Source organism: Danio aesculapii, chromosome 9 (genome assembly GCF_903798145.1).
Source record: "Danio aesculapii chromosome 9, fDanAes4.1, whole genome shotgun sequence".
Classification (NCBI taxonomy): Eukaryota; Metazoa; Chordata; class Actinopteri; order Cypriniformes; family Danionidae; genus Danio; species Danio aesculapii.
The window spans coordinates 40,790,647-40,812,468 of record NC_079443.1 but is presented as its reverse complement, the minus strand read 5'-3'; the positions used below and the strand labels follow the sequence as shown (position 1 = coordinate 40,812,468).

The 21,822-nt window shown below is 33.0% G+C and overlaps 1 protein-coding gene across 1 annotated transcript in view; it reads left to right on the top strand.

Moving 5' to 3' along the window:
- LOC130235225 (receptor tyrosine-protein kinase erbB-4-like) overlaps positions 1-21,822 on the top strand; it is a 614,645-nt gene that overhangs the window by 132,778 nt on the left and 460,045 nt on the right. The window lies entirely within an intron of this gene.

The window sequence follows — 21,822 nt, the reverse complement described above, 5'->3', positions numbered from 1 at the left end:
GTTTGATTAGTTGACTTGATCGGTCACTTAATGTTTGATTGTTTGACTCAATTGATCACTCAATGTTTGATTGGTTGACTCAATTGATCACTCAATGTTTGATTGGTTGACTCAATCGATCACTCAAAGTTTGATTGGTTGACTCAATTTATCACTTAATGTTTGATTGGTTGACTCACTCGATCACTCAGTGTTTGATTGGTTGACTCAATCGATCACTCAAAGTTTGATTGGTTGACTCAATTTATCACTTAATGTTTGATTGGTTGACTCACTCGATCACTCAGTGTTTGATTGGTTGACTCAATCGATCACTCAAAGTTTGATTGGTTGACTCAATTTATCACTTAATGTTTGATTGGTTGACTCACTCGATCACTCAGTGTTTGATTGGTTGACTCACTTGATCACTCAACAATAGATTGGTTGACTCACTCAATCAATCAATCACTCAATATCAAAGCGACATTATTTATAAATAATTTTTAAATGGGTCATGTTTATGAAGAATGTGTTACACTCTAAAAATGCTTGGTTGTTGTATCCCAATTTTGCAGACAAAAATAGTTAATAATGTAATTTAAATTTGATTAAAAAATTAACTTTACGTTGAATTTGTTGACATTTCACCCTACATTGGGTTATGGCAACCTGGTATTTCTATAAGTGTAAGGGCTAGAATATTTTTGCTGGTGTAAACCACTTTTGGTGTGATGAAGAGTGAATGTAGTCACAACTTTAATTTGGAACTAATTGCTTCAACATGACTATGATTGACAAAACTGCAAAGATGCATATGTTATAACAGCATATTGATAAACTTTTCTGTTCTGTCGCGGGCTCTGCAGATTGAAGAATGCACATAAAGATGTGGAGGAACAAAAGTCTGCTGCCATTTTAATATCAAATTGAAAAGGAACTAAGCCAATCACAGATGTGTGTAAAGTTTTAGTGGCTAATTGAACATTTTTAGAGGGTCAGAATATAATTTTATTTCACAACTCATCGCTCATCCTCTAGATAAAGCACAGACCCTTTGGTCACTGCAAGATATTGAGATGTGTGCGTGTGTGTAAGACAGGAGAGAAAGAGAGATAGAGAGAGTCTGCCGGAGGCTGTTTGCAGTAGGGTGATCATTACCCAACTGTCTGGAAGGAATGTAAGGACTTAAAACTGTTTTGGCGCCACATTTTCCCCTCCGTTTGTTTCAAAATGTATTATTTATAATATAAATATGCATTGCATAAAATTGAGTAATAACTCTCCCTGGGACTTGCAGTAAGTTTTTGCAATGTATGACTAAAATCTTCTAGCATGAGATGAGTAATTATGTTTAACACTAATGGTATGAGTCACAATAAGTATTTTTATTATGCAATTGTACTACATATTATTATTATTATTATTATTATTATTATTATTATTATTATTATTATTATTATTATTATTATTATGAAATAAAAGTACCAACTAAAATAGTTGTAATTTATTCGTGTCATAGCAAAGTAAAAGTTTCAGCAGAAAATCATTCTTGTGCATGTGTGTTTGTTTATTTCTATCTATATATATTCTAAATACAAATTTCATGCTCGGCTCAGGTACTAGAGGTCTGTAGAGATGTGGAGGTTGTGAAGACCTCTGCCAGTAACCGAACAGTCAGACTGGTATCTACGTTGCCCGTGGCCAAACACGGAGAGCACAGTGGGCGGTAAAACCCCATCTCACAAAACATCATCCGAGGTGTGATGAAGTAAAGATTGGCAAAGAAGTGTGGGTAGATGATTTTCCCACCTCACTGAAGATCACCCACCTCACTGTCTTCTGAGCTGGATATCTAATAGTGATGCTGATTTTTCATGGCTCATTCTGGTAGATTTTTTTAACAAGCAAATTGGCACATTATTATTATTATTATTATTATAAATTTTTTTTGATTGTATTTTGATTTATTTGATTATTTTTATTTATTTGATTTTATAGTTTAACATTTTAAGGTACAAATATTTTCCTTTCTTTTATTTTTCTCCCTTCCTTATTTACTTCCATTGTGGTTCTCCTTATAATTTCCTTTTTTTCAGTATTTCATGTTTCTGCAAGTGGATTTAGCTAAATTATTGGTGTAAAATTAAGCTGAACAATACACTCACCGGCCAATTTATTAGCCTATTTATTACCTGTGTAACTGCTTTTTAACGTAAATTCCTAATTAGTCAATCACATGGCAGCAACTCAATGTATTTAGGCATGTAGACGTAGTCAAGATGATCTGCTGCAGTTCAAACTGCGCATCAGAATGGGGAAGAAAGATGAAAGAAAGGTGCCACTCCTGTCAGCTAAGAACAGAAAACTGAGGCTACAAGGAAGGAACTAGTAAGGTGTACCTAATAAAGTGTCCAGTGAGTGTATATCGTTTGAGCATCGATATTGCAATGTGTGTATGCGCAATAGGCACAACGCAGTGTAATATTATTTATTAAAGATTAAAACAGAAATATATTATTACAAATATTTGTTTTATTATTTTTTCAATGATGACCATGTTACTTTACATTTGATTGTTCAATTTCTGTACTTGCTGTTACAGTTACTATTAGACTGACCTGAAAACCACTGTTTTTATTTATATTTGCTTATGCTATTCCTTATTATTTATTATAATTAATGCAGATGCACTGCATGGAAAATACTTGATCATGTCAGTTGATCTAAATGAATGAGATCTTTTCAAATATTCATTCAAATCCTCTGGTGAAATTGTATTCATATTGCAATAAATATTGCGGTAAAACAAAATATCACAATGGAAGATTTCTTTAATATCGTGCAGCCTTAGTGCATAACATAAAATCAGCACTTTATGCTGAATTATGACCGTGCTATTTGTATGCAAGTCCGAAATGGAGATAAAAAGTTTAAGAAAAAAGTTGTTAATCATAAGTTTTTAGCAAAAAAAAAAAAATAAAAATCTATCCTAATCTTATTTTGGCTGGTCTGTTGGTGCATATCTAAAGGCTGATTTATACTGGCTGAGTGTGCTAGTTAGCTTGAGTTTGCGTGGCGAATGTGAAGTCATCGCAGAGTAGCCGGAGGTTCACTTTGGGTGTGCACGACAAGTTTTCAGCTGGCAGAGAGCGCACAATTTTTCGAGACTTGGTGAACCATTTGTGTGGTGCAGTATTTCATTAGAGTTGAATATGAATCACTTTAAAGAGATTTTGTCTGAAACAGGTACGACTGTACAGACATCTTTATGATCTGTCCATGCGTGATCATAGTGAAAACCAAATGACCAATAATTCTTGGCTAGAAAGTGCAACATCCCTGTCAAAGGAGAATGTTTTGTAAAAAGATTTGGAAAAACTTGAGGAATGTTTGTTAAAACCACAAAGAAAATGGCAAAAGTGGAGACCCAGGTGGTTTTAATACACAATCACATAAATGTTTTTTTTCACCTTTCATAGGTTTTACAGCTATATATTACAATTTTGAATTTAAAACAATTTGATAGCTATAGTTACAAAACTATAATTAGGGAAGAAATTGTTTCTTTGAAAACTGGAGAGGAATATTTGAACCTATTAGTTTACAATATACTGATGCCCTGTTTTTCTGGGCTTTATTTCTGATAATGGTCAGGAATGTTGAACAATTATTGCAATTATTTTAGCATATAAGTAGAGGACAGAAACTAGCCAGACAGTAATGTATGAATTGTGTAATGGGCTAAAAAAAAAAAAAAAACAGTATGCTTGTGCTTGATTATTATTAATATTATTATTATTTATTTATTTATTTATTTATTTATTTATTTTTTTTCTATTGTTGTTGTTATTGTTATTATTATCATCATTGTTGTTGTTGTTGTTGTTGTTGGTGTAGCAATAATAATAAAAAAATAAAAATAATAATAAGAAGAAGAATTATTATTATTATTATTATTATCTATTTTTAATCACCAGCCAATCATTTTATATTATCATGCACTGTCACACACATAGCCCTATACATATAATACACTGTAGACCACTGTATACTTTGTAAATAATAAAGTACAAACATTTTGGTCACACTTTATATTGATGGTTCATTTGTTGAATATAAGTTACATTGCTTGTACATGCCAACTAATTCTCATTAGATTAAGTAGACTGTTACGTTGGGGTTAGTGTTAGAGTAAATTGACATGTACTTGCAAAGTTTCTTGTAGTCAGTAAAATGTCTGTTGAAGGAGCAGTATCAACAGATAATAAGTAGATAGTCTACTAATACTCAAATGGACCAACAAAATTAAGTATTACCACTTTTTTTAATATATGTTTGCTTTTTCGTTGAGGCATGACTTGCACAATTTTCATTATTGTGCAATGATTCAACCTACGTAACTCGATTTAATAGCTACTGTTATTGCCATGTGAAAAACCTTTAGATGTTGTTTTACTTCATGTAGTCTATGTATTTATGGTCGAAAACAAATGTATAACAATTTAACATAAGCAAAAAGAAATATAATATATAATAACCATAAGGAAACATTTTGTGAATGATTTGGTGCAGGTATTATTTTATTTATTTTTTGCTTTTAATCTTGCCACAATTAAAATATATTTGTAGAGTAACACATGTTCTGTTGTCATTGATATGTTAATAAACTTAATTTGGTAGAACTGTCTGAGAAATGAACAAAAGCAATTGATGCAACAAAGTTCGATTTAAAAATCAGAATGATTTTGATAATCTTGAATGATTTTAATGATATGATGTAGTTCCGGAAACTTCCTACTTCTATAGCCCCCTTCACACAGTGATACTGGTAAATATCCGGAAAATTTCCGGAACCACTATATGGGTAGATTAAAAAAAGTGCTGTTCACACTGGCAAGGACGAGTTTTTCCCAGAAAAGACCATTCACACATCCATTCCAAAATACAGATTCTGACATCATTAACCAGAAATTAGCATTTTATCAATAATTATTTACACAGTTGGCATTAAGAAGGAAGATAGAAGCGCTATCTGACTAACATCTCACAGCTAAATGTGTCTGGAAAAATATTCAAGGGCTTTTATTTTCATTAATAGCACGGATGTGAATGCGTCTGAATGTTCTGATTGGTTGGAGTAGACGCCTCACGTCAGCGAGTTCTAAATTTAAGCACGTTTTTCCAGCAATTTTCCTTCTGCGTTCTCACAGCGCAGCATTCCAGCAAATTACCAGTAATGTTACAACTTCTCTTTCCGGAAATTTGCCGGAACGAATTTACCAATATTTTGAAAAAGGGCCTGTTCACACATACAGACCTTTCCAGAAAATTGCTGGTGTGAAAGGGGCTTTTGTTTATCTGTCTTATTTTATGATGGGTCATTTTAAAGAATATCTCAAGGGTGAATGCATCAAGTATAACAGCCTCGTTTCGCGAGGTGCACGCACAGTCATCGGAGATGCGCGATGCGGCACCAGGCAAAAGTATAAACCAGCTTTAATATCTACCAACAAATCTTTAATATATATATATATATATATATATATATATATATATATATATATATATATATATATATATATATATATATATATATATAAATTAATATATATAATATATATAAATTAATATATATAAAATATTATTATTATTATTATAATATTATTATTTTATTATTATTATTATTATTATTTTAAGTGTGCACCAAACAACAGTGAACTTTTCTCAGTTTTTTTCTTCTTAAATAAACAACTCCAATAAGACAAGGCTTAAATCCACAGCCAGTGTAATTGTGTCATGCGTCAGGGATGCTCGCATGCTTCTGCTCATCTGGATTATGCATGCGCTATCATGATGGCGCTTTTTATGACACTTATCGATCCACTTTCACCGAAGGCGCCCGTCGATCTCACTTATTATTGTCTCAATCCCAGTGCTCTACAATCAGGCACGAGCTCACCTTAAAGGTCAAAAAGCCGCTCCGGTTGTCATCGCAAACCTCCCGCTTCCCCCAGACACCGAATCAGTATACTGTTTGCACGGATCTATTTATTGCAGTGTTTTGTCTGATCCATTGTCTTTCTGTTTTTAGCCTGATGGCTCTTGGCAAGTTCTCTTCAGCCCCATTTGCAATGCACAATCTCTGGCACACCACTGAGCCCACTGCTGCTTTGAAGGGGCTCCCAGATGCACTTATTTCTGCGCAGTGGTTCGTTTGGGAAACTTAGTTAATTAGAGTGTGTGCGCACGCCGCTTGTTTTACTGTTAATAGAGTCTCAAGGCGCTTGATACGGCATCTCCTCCTGTTCCTCTCGCGCTCCTTCACATCCACAAAGATGGCCTGATTCCACCACAACTCTTGAGCTGGAGGCCAAGTGTTTGATAGATCTGAAGGCTCATGGATGTCTTCATCACTTTGTGCCATTAGTGTTGTGATACTCTGAAGTGAGCACTGGAAAAAAAAATATGCTTTTCTTACTTAGATTGGTCTTGTTTCTAGTCCCAATATCTTAAAACTCTTAATTGAAGAATAATTTTACAGACAAGCAAACCATATTGTCTTGTTTTAATAAATAAAATGCCAAGATAAAGTGAGTTTCTCCTATAAAAAAGCTAAATAATCTGCCAATGTGGTATGCAAAAATATATACAATTATTACACTACTTATTTAAAATGATTTGAAACAACACAATTCTTATGTTGTTTTTGGGACAACCTAATTGTTTAATGTTGAATCCACTTAAGTTTGTTAAAACGAATAAGTTAACTTCGTTGATTTGTGTTGAGACAACATGAAGGAAGTGTGTGTAACCCTGCATTTTTTACTTTCTTAATGTTAGTAAATACGTAAGAAGAGAAGTGGTGTCTAATATATTCCTCTAAAATTTGCGTTTTTCTCAGCGTTCTATGTTAATGTTTAGTAATTTCACTTTAAAGACAGTGAAAATAACCTATTTTTTGCACTAGACAGCACTTAGAGGTTTTTGCATCTAAACTCTTTATATGATTAATCTGGTAAAGCATTTATTAAACAAAGTTCAACATTAACTTACAGTTTTATTGAAATCAAACGTTGTGTTTGTTAACATTAGGTAATGCACTGAGTTCAAGAACTAACATTAACTTAACATTAACTAACATTGCAATGAAGATTAATAAATCCAATAATAAATGTTTAATCATATAAGTAAACAAATTAATTATTGAAGCATTGTTTTAAAGTGTTACCTAATCTAGTTTTAACTTTTGACATAACATTATTTACTCAATTGGCAGGTTATTTTGCTTGTATTTGGCAAAAGTAATTTAATTTTGACATTATTTCTTAAATTAAGACTATATGTTTTGCTTGTTCAAGGTTTAAACACGGTTTGTAAAAGTTGTTAAAAAAAAAAAAAAAATATATATATATATATATATATATATATATATATATATATATATATATATTAATGTGTTGTAAAGAAATCTTTGCTTTTGAAACTTATGAAGATAGCAAAAGTTAATGATTTAATTATTTATTTAGCCTGACATGTTTACTGTTACAAAATATTATAAATGTTTCCTAAAATGAAATGTATATTTTGTTAAAGTTGTTGTTTTTTACTTAGACATTTTAACTTTTTAGAGCAGTTATCACAACACCGTGATGCGATGAAACCATGATATTTTTATCCATGGCTATCATACCATCAGAAACTTATACCAGCTTATGCCAAGCTAAGACTGAGCGTTTGTGTGGTTTGGATGGAATTAGAGGTTTTATAGACACTATTTCTTTAAACAATGATTTAGGCACTTCAAAATATGCTATTGATTGTCAACACTTAAATGTATAAATGTACAGTATGTTGTCTGTTTTATTTGATAAAACAATCATTTAGCCCTCAGCTGTGACATTTAGTGTTTGGTGGCTTTGATTCTTGATTTATTGTTTGGATCTGCCAGCTGTTTGGCCTCCTTTGGAGTTCAGCTGTGCAGCTTTTGCCCTGGGCTTTTTCCAGACCTCCTGCTCACTTACAGTGGATAATCTGATTTTCTCAAGATTCTGCTCGGCGATTTGTAGACTACAGTTTTCTTTCACTGCTTTTGGTTGCATAATGCAGCACCGACTTTCACTCCTCTGTATGTTGCAATACAATTTAGCATTGCTTATTAGATTAACTATTCTTATTCCATAAATAAATAAAAAAAAACAATAAAAAATAAACTATATATATATATATATATATATATATATATATATATATATATATATATATATATATATATATATATATATATATATATATATATATGAATGAATAATTAAATAAATAAAATAAGTGTGTGTGCACTTGTAATTTTTTGTACATTTTAAGTTACGAGTTAAAATGATTTATTTATTCATCTATTTATTTCTTAAACTCCATTTCAAAATATAATATGACAAAACAATACGTTTTCTAAAAAAAATACATTGTACAAAAACAATTGTCCATGTTATCTATTTGTAAATATGACAAGCATTTCAAAATATATTTGCTTAATTATTTTTAAGAAATTACATTACTGTGACACTCTTCTACTTATTTTAGAATGCAAAGTCATTTTATATCATTTCTAAAAAATATATACTTTATTGTAAAGTTTTGTAAAAAATTACTTTCTTGACTCTGAAATCTTTGAAATATATAGTATTTACATTTTCAAATGTAATATTTTCATTTTCAAAAATATATTTAATTGTGTCTCAGTTTCATTGCAAAACTCTTAAAGATAAGGCAACTCAAACCATTTAAGGAAACGGATTGCAATAAGCCATTTAATTTCAAAAACTAATCCTAATGATTGCTGTGAACTTAATTCATTTGAGTAAACGAAGCAATTTGAGCACAGTAAAAGCCAATAAATCAAGAGATCTTGATTTATTTAATTTATTTAATTTATTTAAGAGGCAACTCAAACCGTTTGAGGAACCCGATTGCTACAAACCATTTGAGTTAAACTAATCTATTTGAGTACTGTGAACTTCATTGAAGTTGAAGTAATGAGGTATTAAATGAACTCATTACCTTCAGCACTGAATTCAAAACTCTTTTCAAATGAATAGAATTAACTTTCAGTAAATTGAGTACCGTGTAGTGTACACACAGGATATACCATAGAGTACAGTAGTCAACATTTTGAAGTGGTTCATCATCAGTCAAGGACAATTTTGAAAAACATTTTTGATTCACTTCAAATGCTTATTACTGTATATTTATATGTATATCTTAAAAAAATGCTTACAGGTAATTAAGAAAAAATGCAGGCCAGTTGGAACACATTCAAACAAGGTCATACATCTATTCATAGCAAGTAGTAAAAGAGGCTTGGATCTTCACCAGTCGAGAATTCCTGTCCCACCGGCATTACGGCCACACAGCCTGAGTAAAAGTGAGATGGAAACAGCTCTGCATGGCGAGCATAGTTCCGTAAGTGCTGACCGGACGCCCCGGGGACTTCCTTATCTCTCCGTTTAGCTCCACTTCCAGAGGTGAGATGGCCATGTTATCTGCGAGCCTCTGGTTCTCTGTGCCCTGCTCTGCCAGCAAGCCGAGAGGTACAAGGTCTGATTATAGTCCACAAATGGCAGATCAATAGAGCTCAACTGGAGGCCTCATCGATCAGCAGGCGCACGGCTGCAAATTTACTCACATTCTTGGGCTCATTCGTCCCGGGCCGGAGCACCGGGCCGTGAAATTCAGATTGTTATTGGAGCCAGAAGGTTCCATAAGGAGGTGGAAGGACGTGCAGGACGTGCGTCATTGGCTGCTTTAATCTATAGGGGCAAAGACTCGCCCTTTGCAGCTTAGAGTAATTTCTTTAAGGTCAAGTAATGAGGTCATGTTTCATGCAATATTTTTTTACAAAATGTTGTATGCATCTGTGTGTTTGTGTTTAATTGTTTTATTCTGTAGAGGTCTGATTATATTTCTTCCAAAGTACAAATAAAAGAGCATTTAGAGCATTTTTGGAAATTGCTGCTGATCAAAATGCCAAACATTTTTAAGGTTATCCCATCAAAAAACTGGATTATTCAACTACATTTCTTAACATGATTTCTGAAGTTAAAATACTGGTATTGTCTTGTCTAAAATATTATATGAATGTCTGAAAACATGGAACCTCTTACTTTATTCAAAAAATAAATAACATTTTGATTTTGTTCTTTGAGTAAGGGATTCATCAGAATAAACAGCAAAAATCAGTCAAAAATCTGGTGACTTTTTTGGTATTACTGGAGATTTTTATAGACTGTCATGTGTCCATACCATTTCGTTCCTACTCTACGAGCTGCGGGTGATGCCGTCGGCTCCTCCCCCGCCTCAACACTTACAGTGCCCAGTGCTTGTACAGCAGTCTCTACTACCTGCAGCCCAAGAGCAGGTCACTCCTCTACGTACCAACGGCAAATGTTTTAGCACCGCTAGTGTGAGGTAATATTCCTTGTACAGTCAAACTGATCTGCTTCTCCTCTGTTTTAAATTTAACAATTTAATTTGACCGTTTAATTTTCTATTGTTCACAATCACAGATATTTTAGTTTCGGGACTGAGTTTATTACGTCTGAGAGATTACTGCAAATTCACTACACATCTACATTGATATACTGTATCCAAACAGCAATAAACATAATTAAATTGACGTACATATATAAAGCGAAGTGCAAAAATAAATGCCCCTTTATTAACCCTAGGCTGTTAAACAAACAGAAAGGGTTGAATGTGATGTCAGTAATATGCAAATTGATGTATGATGTAATCTAGTGTCATTTATCGACTTTTCAGGCAAAGATTAGTGCCTTTTCATTGAAAATAGTTGGCAGCACTGGGCTAGAAATCGGTTTAAATGTGTTTATAAACAGTGAAGGAATACAGAAGGAAGAGCAAAAAGGGACAGAAATCCGTATGAGGGTGTTGAAAAAACAGAATGGTCATTAAAACCAAGCTGCGCGGGACAAATTAACTGCCGGTCGTTGAACACAGTGAGGAATTTGGTTCTCTGGCCTTGGATCAGAATTAATTAAGATTGCACTGTCAGACATGTGAAGAGCACAGTCGAGGTTGATTTAGCCAGTGTTTGTGTGCGCTAATGGAGAATCAATGGGCTCTGTTGCGAATGGCTGCAGGTCATAGAAGTGTTGTCTTTGTTGCTGTGTGCCTCCTCTAGAGACACTGTGTTTTGTCTCAGGAATCGGTGCCGTGTGTCAGTACAATGGTTTTACTACAGAAATGGAAGTGTGAATGATTCTTTTGTCATGTCTTATATGATGTGTATTAAGTCCTGAATGCTGGGTTTCCTCCAAATGTCTCATTATTCTCCAAGGCGCAATTCATAATGTCTTTCCTAGCAGATTCTTCATGCAATTTAGACATTATCATGTGGCTGGTACTTTGGATGAATCCAAACTGGACAATTCAGAATTTTTATGTTTGTTCAACTCCATTTCTGGCTTTTTAAAAGTAACTACACATTATATTAATTAATAAAGAGCTTGTAAAAAAGCACATAGTGAATACACAGATCTCTCTTTTAAACTGATACTTGATAGGACCCCCCCACACACACACACACACACACACACACACAATCAAACTCTGTCATAAGCTGCAGCGACAGTACACTGCTTCAATCTTTCGCTTTCACGCTCATACTTAGTAATATTAGCGATAACCTCGGATACTGTTGGTTGTGCACCTTCTTTACAAGCCAAGTTTGTCGACGCCATTATAACGACACATCACTCTACATATTCATGCCAGAGTCCTGCGGAAAAAGTGATTTATAGGTGGTAATTTGTGTGTAGCTTTATTCATTTATGATTTGGTTATGGGCAAAACAAAGACCGTGCAGGTCAGGTAGTTGAAATGGTAGGCTACAAATATTGAATTTGTTATGAATTATTTAAATATTCATAAATAATTCACCGCCGCCTACGACAACAATGCCATCGTTTATCGCAATGTTTCACATTAGACATTGTATGATGCCAAATTGGTCGACATCGCCCAACCCTAGATGCTATACAAGAAGATATTTGTGTATATTCAGTTAAATTCAAAATTACTTGCCCTCCTGTGATTTTATTTATTTTTGAAGTATTTGCCAAATGTTTAAGACAAGGACTTTGTTCACAGATTTTTTTTAAAACCATTTTAAGACAATATTATTAGCCTCCTTAAGCAATATTCATATAATGATTTTCCTAATTAACATTACTTGACCAGTTAACCTACTTTAAGTCTTTAAATTGCACTTTAAGCTGAATACTAGTATTTTGAAAAATATCTAGTAAAATATTATGTTCTGTCATCATGGCAAAGATAAAATCAGTTATTAAGACTATTATGTTTAGAAATGTGTTGAAAAAAAATTTTTTCCATTAAACAGAATTTGGGAAAACATATGCAGGGGGCTAATAATTCAGGAGGACTGATAATTCCAACTTCAACCATCTGTCTGTCTGTCTGTCTGTCTGTCTGTCTCTGTCTGTCTGTCTATCTATCTATCTATCTATCTATCTATCTATCTATCTATCTATCTATCTATCTATCTATCTATCTATCTATCTATCGATCGATCGATCGATCGATCGATCGATAAATTAGCCAGTTCAGAGGCCAAAACTAATCTAATCTAACAAATAACCTGAGATAAAAGTGCAAAAATGAGCACATCCTAATTAATGTTATGGAATAATATTACATTCATATTTAATAAAGAGGACAAATCTAGATAAATTGTAATCGTGGGTTTAAATTTGCCGTTGTAGTTTTTTAGTGACAGTAAATATATAATCTTTCAAGTTCTAAAGATGTTGGGTGATCAGACTATAGCTATTTTATTCTAGGATATAATTTACTGATGGGACATACAACTATAGAAAATAAATATAAGAATTCACTTGACCGTTTCTCTGGATTTATTGAGTATGGTGTTGAGTAAAATTTAGTATTTATTTCGTTCTATAATGGTCTGACAACACTTCTTTAAAGTACTGAATATTTTAAAATATTTTTATTTTAAAGCTTTTGATTGAAATGGCATTTGCAGTGATTTGAAAAGTAGATTTTTTCCACCAAATATTGATTTCTCAACCATTGTAAAAAAAAAAAAAAAAAAAATAGTACTTTGAGTAGAAATGTCTAAACAATTACACTTTTTGTTTGCTCTAAATAACAAAATTTGTATTATACGTTTGGAAACTAAATGTCATTTTTAGAGTTAAACTAAAATACATTTCAATAAAAACAACTATATTGTAATTTAGAGTAGCTTATTTTTGCACAAAATATGTTGTGTTTTCAGACGTGGTTATATATTAGATTTATATTCATGTTATATTCATTTTTAAATGAAGATTGCATATTTTCCAGTACCACCCATTGACGGCCACATGATTTGTTTTCTCCAGCAGAGAAAGCAGCAGGGAGAGATGTTAGCTTTTGGATTTTCTCTTCATCTTTTCATCACTCTCCCATGAAATAAACATGGTGATAGATCCTATAGGGAGATGGGAATATTAACTCAGTTTGGAGTCAGTAGCCTCTTGTGCACTGCAGTAGTGAAGTGCTGCTAGTTTACATACATTGGCTCACTGATGGTTAATTTCAAGACTTTCTACTGAGCTCATGATTGCACAATATGCATGTTGTCCCAATTTGAATACTCTCCATCGTAAATAGTATGCAGATTAGCAATTAGTGTGTCCTAAATCATAGTATTTTTGAAAAAAAAAAAAGACTAAAATACAGTCTGTACTTGAGCGATAGTGGTGGTGTTCAGTTTATCAGTTGAAAAACAGCAACAATGCATTTTAACCTCCTAAATTTCTTTTTATTTATACAAATAAAAAAAGCCCAGTCCAGATTTTATTTCCTGAATTCTTTGGAGTACAAACATAGGATTGGCTTCCTTTTTGAAAATGAGACTCAGTAGGTTATTGCTGAAGTAAAATGAATATAGAAATATGTTAAAAAATCTACAGAAGTTAAAGTTTACATGAAAGAGCCCAATCCAGATTTAAATTCCTGAATACTTTGGGATACAAACATAGGAAATTGTGGGACATTCAACCAGAAATCTACATTTTCACTCATAGAAAAATGTGACAGGGCCTGACTGAAGTTTGTCGTCCTCAAAAAATCATACAAAACAAGCATAAAATCATACAATTCAATGATAGAATGCATCCTTGATCGCTGTCAGCTTCTCCTCCATCAAATGATGTCTCTTCTGAGTCATAGCCTTAAACGTGTATTGCACGCATTTTATGTTCAATTTATTGCAAATGTGACAGGACTGACAGAAACATGGGGACGATTGTAAATTTATTTGTCTCATGTACTTGTAGTATTTATTTGTAGAATTTATTTATTTCATGTTTTTGATTAATTGATGTGATGGACAACAATTTAAACTTGCTATTTCTGAACTATCATTTTTTTTCTAAATAACAGTTTTACCATAACACAACTAAAGATGTAGGTTTAATTGGGCCGAGAACAAGGACAATAATAGGGTTTGTACATTTATAAAGTGTTTTTAATAAAGATAAAACCAAATGAATGTCATATTCCTTTACATAAATCAACCAGAAACATAAATCACAGAAATCAACCATCAGTCCATTTTGGAAAGTTTTGGGATGAAATACTTTTTATTCACTGTATATATGTTTTTATTTCAAGGACAGATAATGTGTGTTTTTGGTAGACTGTCTGTTGTATAGAAATTAAAATTTACATGAAAAGGCCCAATCCAGATTTAAATTCCTGAATGTTTTGTTGTACAAACATAGGATTGACTTCCTTTTTTAAAAATGAGACTCAGAAGGTTGTTACCGAAGTAAAATTATTAAAGAAATATGTAAAAATACACACAAAAAAATGAATAAAAAGTTTAAAGTTTACTTGTAAAGGACATGCTCTATATAATGTCCTTTTTAGCTTAAATATGAATAATGTTGTAAAATATTTTGACATCTAAATTACCTGATGAAACTATGCTCCAAATGTTAACATAAAATTCACAAAAGACTCATAAAATAAACAATTGTCTCCTGTTACATTTGTTTTATCATATTTTGTAACAATCTTAAACCTAAAACCGCTCGCAAAAATTATTCAAAATACAGTTTCTGCTGGAACAGTCCAATTACAAAATGGTCTGCCCACGATGAATTGGGTTTTTAAGATTTCAAATTATATCTCATTTCGAATGATTCATAAAGCATCTGATGAATAAAAAAAGACACAAATTAACTAAGCAACACAACATTGGCAGGTAAAAAATAAAAAAATTGAAGTTTTGAGCGTTTTCTATGTGTCATGGTAGCTCATTGGTTAACGCCGTCTCCTCACAGCAAGAAGGTTACTAGTTTGAGTCCTGGCTGGGCCAGTTGGCATTTCTATGTGGAGTTTGCATGTTCTCATCATGTTTGCGTGGGTTTCCCCCATAGTCAAAAGACATGCACTATAAGTGAATTGGATACACTAAATTGGCCGTAGTGTGAATGTGTGTATGGGTGTTTCCCAATACTGGGTTGCTGCTGGAAAGGCTGCCGCTGCGTAAAAGATATGCTGGAATAGTTGCCAGTTCATTCCACTAAATAATAAATGACTGTTTTCTTCCCTGCTGTTTCCATGACTCTTTATTTTACGCCCCATGGCTTGATTTGTCATTACTATGTTTGATTTCCAGCAGCATGTGCTGAAAGGGTTAACCGTTTGCCATTTTTACCTCTGTTGCATAGTAAGATTGCATTTAGTTGTCACTGCCAAGTCAAATATGCAACCTGTCTGTCTGGTACAGAGAAGCAGAGGAGGAAAAAAAAGGCTTTTCTGGCATTTGTCCTATGCTGCAATCAGGTTTCTAACCTGTTCACGGCCCCATACGTCAGGGTTATGCATAAGCTCTCTCAAAATGCACTGATTGCCCTGGTAAAATGGATTCAGCAGAACAAACAAGCAAACAAAATAGTTAGTTTGCATACATTTCTTTTTGTTCGAACATTGGAAACAATAAACAATGCAGACCAGCTTGCGAGATGTTAATCTTTTGAATGCACCCTGAATGTACATGTAGTTTTATTTGTTGTATATGCTTGTGAATGCTGCTCTGATAAAAAGTTAAATGATTTTTTTTTTCTCTTTTTTTGTCTTGCAGGTAAGATGTTTGGACGTTTGTTCTCTTCTCTCGACTCCAAAGAAACAGCAGAGCAAGCCATGAGTTACAATACAGCAAGTTTTTCCACACCGCACTTTTATATACTTACAGTGCTGGAACAATCAGTTGGCATGTCAGTCAGATTGTCATCACACAATGCTCTCGTAATTATAACCTGCTGATCTGTCTTTTGTGTGTCAGATGACTGTCTGAGATCACTGTGTTTTCTTAAAGCCGGCGAGCACCAATTCAGTCTGAAAGTGTCAACACGAAATAGAATTTTCAGCTCATTGTACTTGCATAATATGTCATTGTTCAGGGTGCAGTAGGATGTTAAATCAGAAACAAAAAGCTTAGAGTGAGACTTGATTTTGCCCACTAGGAGAACTTTGGTATCAGAATGGATAAAGGTCAAAAGTTGTTGGGGATGTCAGAATTTCCAATCACAGGATTTGTGCAGATGTTTTTTTTACAAGAAGAACTCAATCAAGACTGTCTTTGCATGTTGACTTGACAAGTTTGAAAGAGTTTGAAGGTTAGTTTGAAGCTTGAAGGTTGTGTGTCTTGTGAACTTCAAACCGCTTTTCAATCAACCTGAGTGTTTTAAGTTAGAAGTTTGAAGGGATGCAGATAGAATGGTTGCTAAGGTGTCACATGGTTGGCGCTAGGCAGGTGGTATGTAAATTTCTGTTGGTTCTAGGGGGACTCTAAGATGTTCTGACTGAACATTACTGTTCAAAAGTTTAGGTTCTGTAAGCCTCCTTTATTTTAGCCAATATGCAGTAAAAACAATAACAATCCTAAATATATTACTATTTAAACTGTAATGTTTCAGATGGATAGATGGATGGATGGATGGATGGATGGATGGCCCTTAAAATCCTTGGATGGATGGAAGGATGGAACAACGATAAAATTACTAACCAAACAAATGATAGAGTGAACAATAGACAGTTGAACAATATGTATAATGATGGACAAAATGACAGACAAAAAAGGATAGAACGAACAATAGATAGATAGATAGATAGATAGATAGATAGATAGATAGATAGATAGATAGATAGATAGATAGATAGATAGATAGATAGATAGATAGATAGACTGGTAAAAGCGATTAGTTGACTACTTAAAACAAGTGAGTAAACCCATTGTTTTTGAACCAATTATTTGACAAATTTTTTATTTGACCTACAAAACTTCTGACCTAAAACCAAACATATTTTTGAAAAATTTATTAAACTTGTCTTGTTTTCATAAAATTAAATAAAAAAACTATCCATAATTCTAAAACTTAGTTAAGTCAACTTAACTGTTCAGATAGATTAATTAGAATTAATTTCGAGAGGATCACACACTTATGATTGACCACAGCTGGTCCTGTATTAACTATCACATCATTTACCAATCCGATAGATCCAAATACACTATTAATAACCAGATTTTCTTACCTTAGTTATCTTCATCTTGAAGAATCCCACCCATCTATCTCTACTCCTCCCACTCTTACCTAGATTAATCCAGTATCTACTTGTTAAGTCATGACGTAAGGAATACTATTTCCGTGTCCAAGCTGCTACTCATTTGAATTGGGAAATTATTAGTTAATTTTCATTTATCACACATTAAAGTGAATCATGGTGTAAATTGTGGTGTACACAACAGTCTCTAGACTTGCTGCATCATAGACAACAATAACAAACAATTTCTAAAAAATGTATCACTTTCTGGCCATCAGATATTAGGCATGGATATATATATATATATATATATATATATATATATATATATAGTTTGATAGAGGGCTTGGTGAGAGGGTGTCACGGTGGCTCGGTGGTTAGCACCGTCACCTCACAGCAAGAAGGTCACTGGTTTGAGTCCCAGCCAGGCCAGTTGGCGTTTCTGTGCAAAGTTTGCATGTTCTGCCCGTGTTCGCATACACTGTAAAAATCCAGGGTTCCACACAAATCATACATGTTGTCCCAACACAAATTGAATAAGTTAACTTAAAACTTTTAACAAATGTATGTGGATTGAACATAAAAAATAAGTTGTCCTAAAGAAATCTCAAGAATCGTGTTGTTTCAGATCATTTTAATTAAGTAGTTTGAACAAGTTTAAGAAAAAAAAATTATATAAGCATTTAGTTCTAGGCTTTCAGCACACAAACATATGGGTTCAGTTAGCGGTCTATCATGCCGTGACAACTGCCAATTATCAATAACAGGCCCAATGAACTAATTGAGCGGAGCTCTTAAGACTTACCTGAGCTCAAACTACCCTCTCACCCTACGAAACAGGAGGGAGCCCCAGGCTTGAGAATCTTCTGATGCCAAACAGCATGCCAAACACGCCTTGTTTTTAATCATCAGCTAAGTGTAAACTCTTGATAGATAGATAGATAGATAGATAGATAGATAGATAGATAGATAGATAGATAGATAGATAGATAGATAGATAGATAGATAGATAGATAGATAGATAGATAGATAGATAGATAGATAGATAGATAGATAGATAGATAATTAAAATAATAGTTCAAAAGTATGATAACTTTGTGTTGTACTGGCAGATAGATAAAACGACAGAATGATAAAAGAGTAGATATCGCTAGACAAACTGACAAACGTGTTTTCGTGTGTGTGCGTGTGTTCATTCCAGTTCACTCAGTTATCTAATGTGGAAGAACAGGTCTAGCAGTAGCAGTATCTTTCTGGGTCAAATATCCATCCTGTCATTCACTGTTTCACACCAGCACAGATACAAATAGACAATGACTGAACAGTATTGATTTGTACACTCTCTTGTCACCCAACCCAAGCATCCTGGGTAATTATTCAGTGTTTTCCTGTTATCTTTGATTCATGGTTTCCCCTCAGCCAAAGCTAAAGGAGTTTTAAACAATCCACACATCCACTGCCTATATTCATGATGAATTCAAGATCAGGCATTTATTGCTCAGTGTTTACTAGAAATCCTGATGTAATGCCCGGAGGTTTGTGTGTAAATGTTAGGTCACTGGTGATTATTTGCCCCACATGCTGAGACTCAAATGCTTTCAAGGGCTTTTTTTTGCAGATCTTTTCCTCCTTTTGACACAGACTCATGTGCAGCTTCACCTCCAGCAGAGCACTGACCTTAGACCTGACGGAACAACTCCAATAACGCTTATTAACACAAACCCCTACTGTTCAACAACCTGTTACTTCAGGTCCACAGCGAGAGATAGAAAAAAATAAACTGAAAAGGAAATGTAAAGAAAGGCCTACAGTAGATAAAGAGACAATGGATGGATGGAAATCTCAGTGCACCTCTTCTAGTCATGACTGGGTGCTCGTGGTCATTTGGCTCAGAACCAGTAAACACTATTAAGGAGCATGTGGATATTTGAGTCACGGAACATCATAAAACAAACACATGCTGAGCAAATGCCTGAGGTACTCGGCATGAAGGGATTGATGATAAAATAATTTTAGTTCATCTGGTGCCCAGCACCATTCCATTTAAGTGTTTACCTTTCATCTCTCCAAAATTAAATATTTGGAGATCCACTAATATTATGTCTGATAATTACATTTATTTATTTATTTATTTATTTGTTTGTTTGTTTGTTTGTTTTTTACATTTAATTTTTAATGTTTTAATTTTATTCTATTTTTTATTTTAATTTAATTTAATGTTTTATTTATTAATTTTATGTCATTTTTATTTTAATATAATTACATTTTTTAGTTTAATTGAATTTGAGTATTTTTTTATTTAATTTAGTTTAAAATTTTTAATTTAATTTTACATTAAATGTTTATGTATTTATTTATTTATTTGTTTATTTATTTGTATTTTTAATTATTGTTTTTTATTTTATTTTTTGTTTTAATTTATATTTTATTATTTTAATTTAATATATTTTTTATTTTTATATAAATAATTTTTATTTTATTTTATTATTTTTAAATTTAATTTGATTTAATTTTACTTTATTTTATTTTAGAATCTTTTAGACATAGTTAATTTCGACAAATTGTTTTCACTGAAAAACTCAACAAACTAAATAAAAATATGTTTTGAATAAAAAAATTGACAAAAAATGACATGCCTACTTTGCATCAGTTCTAGCTGAGCACACAGTTTTAGTTGGTTGTGGATGAAGAGGGTACAATATCAGTACTTGAGCGTTTGTAGGTATGCTTTTTTTCCCCTTAAAATGCTGTGATCTAATTTATTTATAAATGGGCCTACATCCAGATATTTATTTCATACAAATCAAATTCAGTTATACAAAAATGCACGATTTTAAAAAAGGAGGTGTGACACCCAACCTCGCCCCTTAATCCAACCATCATTAGGCAAAGCAAATCATACTCAATCGTACGAATGAGATCGTACGAATTCATAGGAGTTAGCCACTAAATCAAACAGTTACAAATTGCCATTAGAGCGTTATAACTGCTTATATTTCATTTATGTAAATTAGTCTGCTTAAAAGAATGAAGAATATTTTTATAGCTGGTTTATTATAAATAATTCAGTTTTCGAGGCATTGTTTTGGGCCTAATGTTATAGCTGGACTTTAAAATTCGGGCCTACATTGTTCAAACACCATTCATGTTTACAAGTGTGTTCTCCATGCATAACATTTAGATATATGCGTAATGAATATATTATGATTGAACTACACTGGTTAGAATTTAGTCAACTAAATCTAAAGTAAATTTAGTTGACTAAAACCGGATGACATTTTAGTCAAAATATTAACAATAAATCAACACTACATGCTGTAAAACTTAATTAATTAGACGTCATTTATTTTTTAGAAGCATTAATAGTATCATATATTTACATTGTTAAATAGTAATAGTAATAATAATAATTAGTACTAATAATAGTATAGTTTACATATCTATAATCAATGAACATGTTGGGATATTTGTGCAAATGTTTCAGTATACGAAACGGTACGAAAATGCTTGAAATGTAAATAATGTTTCCTAGTACCACCTACAGTAACAATATATTCCGTCCCACATTTCACAGAATAACAGCAAAACTCAGATTGTGTAGCCGAAAGCAGTTTTTTGTCCACATACCTGGGTCAAACATGACTCGGGCCTACAGTAAGTGTTGTAAACTAGCATTGGAATTGAATGTGACAGGTTTTGCCCATCTGGAGGTGATGGTGCGCCTGACGCCACAGATAACATATGACCTCTGTTTTATGTGGATTCAGGTCATTACGCTTGGGTGTTTGGAAAGCAGTCCACGTACTTGTATGACCAACAGGCCTCTAGTCAAAAAAACAGTTCATCAGAAGAACATGGAGAACTGGTTGTGGTTAGATGTTGCTTAATATAGGAAACTAGTTTGGGTTTAAACAGGTCAGGTACAGGTTGAGGGTGGTGCAGTCATGTGACTATAGCTTCATGCTGTTGAATTAGTTATGTGGCGGATGCATACAGTGCCACCTATAGGTCAAAAAGGAGTACAAGGTGTTTTGCAGATGCACTGTAATGCACTTCATATCAGATATGCTGGTACATTTTTTTTTGTCACCAAGGATGCATTTATCTGACAAAATTACAGTAAAAACATAACTTTATACATTCCTGATTACATGATTTTGAGATTTTATTTTTTTAAATATTTTTGTT